The sequence below is a fragment of the Schistocerca serialis genome, chromosome 2, assembly GCF_023864345.2.
Source record: "Schistocerca serialis cubense isolate TAMUIC-IGC-003099 chromosome 2, iqSchSeri2.2, whole genome shotgun sequence".
Classification (NCBI taxonomy): domain Eukaryota; kingdom Metazoa; phylum Arthropoda; class Insecta; order Orthoptera; family Acrididae; genus Schistocerca; species Schistocerca serialis.
In genome coordinates this window covers 275,069,297-275,077,021 of record NC_064639.1, presented here as the reverse complement: position 1 = coordinate 275,077,021, position 7,725 = coordinate 275,069,297, and the positions used below count along the sequence as shown (strand labels likewise).

At 38.7% G+C, this 7,725-nt stretch overlaps 1 pseudogene; it reads left to right on the top strand.

Moving 5' to 3' along the window:
• Positions 1-7,037: 7,037 nt before the first annotated feature.
• LOC126458679 (5S ribosomal RNA) lies at positions 7,038-7,155 on the top strand (annotated as a pseudogene).
• The last annotated feature ends 570 nt before the right edge of the window (positions 7,156-7,725 follow it).

The window sequence follows — 7,725 nt, the reverse complement described above, 5'->3', positions numbered from 1 at the left end:
TGCATACAAGAAGTTACAAAATTATTTTTATATGCATAAGAAAATATTAATAGAAAAATATTTGAGCGGTAAGCGTGCGCACTAGTTACATCACATGATGGTACTTTATATTAGCTGAAGCCGAGCGGCTTTTGTCATTCATAAAACTGACTATCAAGAAGTATCCCAAGCAACGGCTTTAGATAGTAGCCGGATTATATTTAGCGCACTTCAGAAGGAGTGTTCTCTAGTAATGCCAACAGGTAGAGTCACTTGTCAAAGTAAAATTGTAACAGGAGAAGCAGGGTAAAATATATGCATAAGTTACTTGTACATCAAGCCAGAGGCTAAGGCTAACTGTTACGAATATGCAGCCTCAAGCGACCAGGGAAAATTTGGCTGCAGATGGAACTAAGTTCAAGCGCGTAAGATGAGCTCCTCGGCTGTGATAAATAACACCATTTTACATTAAAATAAGCATGAAATTTTTTCTACAAGGCTACTAAAAATATAATAGATTTGCTGGTCTACATTATGTATAAAATTACTAAAACATTTGCTGACTGAATAATATTGTACATAAATTCAGCGTGCAGAAGGTATAGTTCTGTTTACAAAAGATCACTGTTACAAATTCATGGGGAAAGAAAACCAAATATAAGCTAAAACAACGTCACTAAAATGAAAGAACTTCCGCTTAACTCCACGGAAGCTTAAGCGGTAAGGAAAATGGGAAAGCAGTGGGGGCTATATACACGTGCAATAAGCACTGCTTCTTGCTGGTTTTAAGTAAGACAGTTTTACATTTAAGCAGTACGACAATTTCTTACAGAAATGCAATAATTTTAGATGTGTAAATTAAATATAAAATTATCTGTAAAACATTTATGTAGCAAAGTGATACTTCACGTAGCTTTAGTGTACAGAAGGTGACAATTACAAAAACGTGACTGCACCTATGGTACGACTGTCTGCATCGTTGAGTTGCGGTAGGCACTTCACCGAAGAACTGAACTGGTTGCCATGGACTGTCAACAAGGTTCTGCATCTAGATATTAATTAATGCAGCCCTTAGGTAGTCGATATGTTTTCACCTCTCCGGCTCTCCGAGCTGCAATGACCATTAGTAGGTCTTTTCCTACAAAATTTACACACAAAGACTGAAATCGGTTCTAATTTACTTCTCTGTTGTTCTTCCGACCAACCCCAGCTATCACTAGTACTATGGTTACTTTATCAGTTAAGAGAGTTGCACAACATTATAATTAAATATTAATTCACTGACGTAAAGTACAATGCCTCTTGAGGTAACTAGTTAGAATGAAGGAATCAAATGCTATCGCCTCACATTGTCTGTAATGTTCTGACAGCAGAGCGCTTGTCCCAAGTACTTAACATCTTAGTAGACAGACTGGTCGCAACAACACCTTCCTGACCAAATTTAGCATGAGGTACCAAGTTCCTTTGACAGGCTCGGCTTAACACAGAATGGTTCAGATCTGACTAAATAAATCCCTGAAATCGCCTTGTGGCTAGCATTCCTGTTTTACTAAACTTAGTTGGGCAAGGCAACACATTCACAAACTTGCAGTCACTCATGTAAAGCAAAAGATATAAATATATACGTACATAGATAAAAAGATACGTATACTGGAAGGTCTGATGTAATGCTGATTACTGAGATGTTAACTGTTTCCTGTTGTAAGTGAGTATGTGGCCATGTATCTCAATTACATTTGATGCAATTGTTGTGCAAAGGACAAAAAAATGGAAATGTTCTATGGACTTGTATTAGCTGTTCAGTGTTGCTTGATATTCAGATTGTACGTAACAGAAAATTGTTGACTATCGTAAATTCCGATCGCGTATGTATGTGCAGAGTCAAGTTATTGTGGTACCAGAAAGGCACTTGGTGTGGTGAATAGCTGCAGGACGTCTGTATGAACCCTGAAATCAAGGTTCCTGTCACGTGACAGTAATCTTTTGCTACCTGTCACACTAACGCCTGTGGTGAAAGGCTACGGTGCATCTGCATGACATCTGAAATCAACGCTTCTGTCATTCCATAGTAATCTTTCATACAAAACCGTACATTTTATCTCGTTTTCGTAATAAACACTGATGCTGTGTATTTCGTTGGGTTTACGCAGTATACAACAATAGTCACATCGTATACAGCCCTTAAAGTTTACATAAACGTTATTATAGTGCATTACTGAGAGTTCGAACTGCGAAAGAGAGAATTCTAGTGATGCTAATGTATTTTATGTGCTGTGGAATACTGCCAATCATTTTATTAAGGAAAAACCAAAAGTGCTACCCTGCCTTTGTTTACTTTAATTTGACAGTTTGTTTAATTTCTGTTTCTCACACTACTTAACAACGACGATTCCGGCTGAATGGTTATTGCTGAATCGAAGATATGGCTCACCCGGCGATGCACTGCTGTGAAGGATCTTCCTTGTTGCTATTGCGATGGCTACAGTGCCACAACAGAAGAGGTGTGGCAAGCTGGTTGATTAGAAAATTAATCACCAAAATTTCAAATCAATTTCCAGCGGCTGCTCCAACACATACCCTGTGATCAGATATACAGTGTAAAAACTTCTGTTTCCGAGTAGGATGTGGGACGGAATATGGTTCACAGATATAGTATTTTTCATGCTATAGCCACTATAGAAATGATAAGAACTTTAATATGAAAAATAAGTAATAAAAATAGCAGTCGCAGAATTGAAAGCCATTTTTAATGTATGAAGATGTAAAGTGAATAAATAGTACTGACTAAGAAGTAAAAAGTTAATATTAGCGGTACTACTATTACGATAACTACTGCTGCGCATAAGATGACAATGATAATAGTAACGATAGTAATGACGATGACAGTAATAGTAGTAGTGCTAGTTTAGGTACAAAAAGTATTTATTGGCATATAAAAATGATATTTTCTGGTATATCTTGTTCTGAGCAAGTAAAATTTAAGTAGACTGCAATGAGGAAGATCTGGTAGCGAAAACAACGTAATAGGGTAATAAATGTGTACAGGGACAAAGGTAGACATGATTTTTGCTTCAGTAGATAAGGCATTAACTGTCTTTTGATAGTGGAGGTGTTATTCTCGGTTAGCTGCCTTTAGAAGTCACGGTGTATTTGCTTTTATTAACGCCACTGCTTCTGGTTCTAGGTTGTTCGATGAATCTTTGCTTTCGTCTTCTTCCCAGCGTCTTCCGCGATGGTCTTGAAATAAATCTTCTAGCTTTTAAGTCTTCTTAGGTCTTTCCCACTTGCGCTTGCCTCTTCTGCTTCGATCTTCGTAAAAAATAAACTTCTCCCAGAAATATTGGTAAATTACTGCACCAACAGTGAAGCAATCGTTTTCTAGAAGGCGCTAAATTCCGCTCGTCTCTACTTGTAAATAACAGTGTTCTGCATTTCAGTACACTGATCATCGAGATATTCCAATCTTATCCTCCTTCCACCGCTGATAAAACCGTTTTTCTTCCCATAAATTAATTGATCTTCCACGTTTCAACTCGTACTTCAAACACTCTCGAATCCCACCACGAACTATCAGCTCATCGACTGCAACTTCCGCACACACAGTATTTTTTTATATATATATGATATGTTTCCTATTGGGCTAAAATTTCAAAAATACACAGAGGTTACTTACAGTTACATTGAAAATTGTATTACGACTCAAACAACATTTTCTTTTCCTGTCCACAGACATAAATACATGGAATAAATAAAGGGAACAAAAATGTGGCTATATTTAATTTTACAATACGTTCCTAGGAAATATTAAATTGGTGGGCTGGGTTTTGCTTAGTCATTGAAGAGACTGAAATACGCTCGTTAAAGACTCCAAAATTTCTCAACATCGCATGATTAAAAGAATAAAGCTAGAATGAGATTTTTCACTCTGCAGCGGCGTGTGCGCTCATATGAAACTTCCTGGCCGATTAAAACTGTGTGCCGGACCGAGATTCGAACTCAGGGCCTTTGCCTTTACATATTCCATGCGTCTACTGCACGTGCTGAAACCCTTCTAGAACGTGCCGGTGAAGAATATCAACCTTCTAAGCAGATCTTGAAAACTTCGTGTCCTTTAAGTGCCCCAAAAATAAAAATCCAGTAGACAAATCAGGACATGGAGCAGGCCAAGATATTGCTGCCCCCCGACCTAATTGTTCTCCTTTGGAGAGCAGAATGAGGTAGTGCCTCATCGTGCAAGAACCACATGTTCTGACGGAAGTGTAGTGGAACGTCTTCCAGCAATACAATTAGACGTTCTATTAAAAATTCTCTGTATGATGCTCCAGTCAGTGTTCCATTGAAAACGAAAGGTCCAGTTAACCTGTCTTATATTATGTCAGGCCATACATTAACGCTAATGTCTTGTTTCCAAAACTGCAGAACGATTCTCATTCGCCTATACAAGAGCGTCGTCAAAATCGTGCACTTCATTCTTGATAAACTTTGCTTCATCAGTGAACAATATGGTACATAGAAAGTTTTGGTCCTGGGGGTACATCTCCAGCCACCAAGTACAAAATGATTTTGCTGGATTGAAAATCTGTTTCCAAAAGACCTTGCACACTCTAACAATGATATGAATAAAGGAACTGATCTCGTAACGCTTTCCACACTATCACATAACTTACATTCTCAGTTTATGCTATTTCTCCGATACTACTGCCATTGATGAAGCACCTGTCCTTCTAAATCAAGTGTTCTATTCTCTTCCTCAATAAAAGAAACTTTTCTCAAAAGAGCCTGTCTCCAAAATATGTTCATATATTCTTTGAAAGGACTTCTTATTCGTACATATCTGTTAAGATATACTTCAGCATACAAACCTCTGGCTGCAGACGCATTCACTTTCATGTCCGTCATGTGCTCATTATAATACATTTTAACCAGAAACGTAGAATAGGCAGTGGCGGGAGAGAACATTCCGTACACACTAAACACTAGTAGAATAACAGTAAACTTCCACTACAGATTGTGAGCAGAATATTAAAGCATTTGTTTATTGACTAATACCATGACAACTAAAATAAATGTAAGAACATGACTAACAAAAAAATTGTCTGTAGCTAAGAAATAAAAAAAGTTACGAAGTTGTACATGACATTTTTGCTTTTTTTAAAGTCCTCTGTTCATTCCAGAGTGTTGTCTCACATGTTACTGAATCCCCCGTATAATAAACATAGCGTAATATCACTATGTTCAGACAATAAAATTTATCGAAAGTTAGGTGTAATCTGTGATGCCCTACAAACATGTATTGAGGCAAGAAACGTTACACATGGAAATTTTGACACTTAACTGTCGTCGTAGCGATTCTGTTCTGAGTCTTGTGAGATAGATCTTGAAGCTTTTATGGTTTGTCTCATTGCGCCTTTTTAATTTTATCGTTCAACTGTGTACTTTTCGCTAATTATGAAAAACAACTCAACATAATGTGTTAGTTATTTATTACATTGTGTAGCTCACAAGATAAAAAAAACTTCTATGATTTCTAAGCTGGGGGACTGTAATTTAAGAACGTAGAAGGACGCCTTATTTCCCTGCAAGAACACAATTTATGTTTTATATACCCTATCCAGGATGTCATTTTGTTATAAGCAAAGTGGGAAATAGGAATCCCGGAAAAATCCCCCTCCGCCCCCCCCCCCCCCCCCCCCGACTAAAAAGATTAGAACTTTCAGAAAAGACAATTCTTTTAATTTTTTGATGTTGGTCTAGCCGTTGCCCCTGTTTTCATGTACACTAAGTGAGCAAATTCGTGTGATTTATCTCTCTGGGATTTGTATAAAGTTTGATGTGTGTGCATTCGTTATGTAGCTCTATTGGTACTACAGAAATGGGTAATGAGCACACCATGTTACTAGACAAATCTTCCCTAATGTACGCTACTCTGCTCACCGTGGGAGACTCAGTACCATTACAATCCAACTGGTCTATTTAATCTGAATTGGTCTCACCATCCTGTGTTAGACCATTATGAATTAATCTATACGAAAAGATGTAGGCGCAAGGTGCACAGAGTAACTAGATTTTTGTACTTCACAGAACGTTTACGAAATTAGCCGCCTTCACAACAGTATCCATTGGATCTAATGCGCTTGCTCCATGGATCTTGTCTCGGGGTACCTTACACAACAGGAAAATTTCACATGAGGCCAGATGTGGTGAATAGGATGAGTGAACGTCACTGGGTTTTTACTCATAAGCTGCCTAACATCCGACATTGTTATCACCACAATGGTGATCACATCATCCATACCGCCTAAAGCTATGGTTTTGGTGCTAGATAATAGTATACCTAGATAGATGTCATACATAGGGAACTAAAATTGTGACAAGCTATTCCATTCATGGCGGTACAAGATGGTTTCCATACAGTATGGTTTCCACATGGATCCATTGTTGCACTGTTTCTGGTCTATGTTGACACCGTTTCTGCAACAGAAAATATAAATTTATTTGAGTAATTCTTACACTGCGTTGGCATAAAGGACCAGTAACTCAGTGTATTTATTATTTATTTAGTTCTCCACCACATTTTCATCTTTTAAAATCACATGCAACTGTGATGGAAAACCAAATAACAAATTCATCAATCAATATTTACACTTTATTCTATCACATTTGTAGCAGCAAATTCACCAATCATCTGAAACATATAGCAGAATAAGTGTGCCGTGCGCGCACGACATCCTTTGTGCTAGGTAGTCGATTATGGAGTCCGCACAGAATACTGGGGCCGGTAGATGTGCAGATGACAGGACACTTGTGGGGAGAGTGGTAGTGGTGGGGGTTCTGGGAAAGTGCTGTACGGGAAATGCCGAACGCTGGAGGAGAAGTGCCGTTCTAAACTGAAGCCTATACTCACATTCTTTTGTAAATATGAAGCAGGTCCCCTACATGCCTACACTTGCTCGGTGATCATTCAAAAACGCCTGTCACCTCTGCTTTGGCTAATATTTAAAGAGAATTCTGCCAAAAATTCAGCGATTTGTTTTCGCCTGACTTGTTAACCATTTTATGCCAACGGCCTTGCCGCACTGGTAACACCGGTTCCCATCAGATCACCGAAGTTAAGAACTGTCGGGCTGGACCAGCACTTGGATGGGTGACCATCCGGTCTGCCGAGCGCTGTTGGCAAACGGAGCGAACTAAGCCCTTGTGAGGCAAACTGAGGAGCTACTTGATTGAGAAGTAGCGGTCCCGACCTCTTAAACTGAAAAATGGCCGGGAGAGCGGTGTGCTGATCACATGCTCCTCCATATCCGCATCCAGTGTCGCCTGTGGGCTGAGGATGACACGGCGGCCCTCGGTACCGCTGGTTCTTCACACTGTTCGGGTGGAGTTCAGTTTAGTTTAATTTTGTTAGTCATTTATAACTTTCAGAAGCGATCATGAGTGGCGAATTTTGATTAAAACCTACACATTTCTTTTGCTTCTTTTGCCAAAACACAGCAGCATTTACACAGTCTCACCTCACTGAAATGTTGTGCAGATGAAACTGTGAGAAAATTCTGAAACTGTGGTCGATTAAGTTTATTAAGTGAGGAACTGAGAAAAAGTATGGTCAGTATCTTATGAAAAAGCTCATCCTCAGTACAAAATAACTGTGTAATGTCTTCAGCTGTTTTTTTCTAAAATCCATAGTATTTCTCGCTTCACCAGATTTCGATGACCCTCAAAAACGGCATTGTTTCATTGAAAACATCT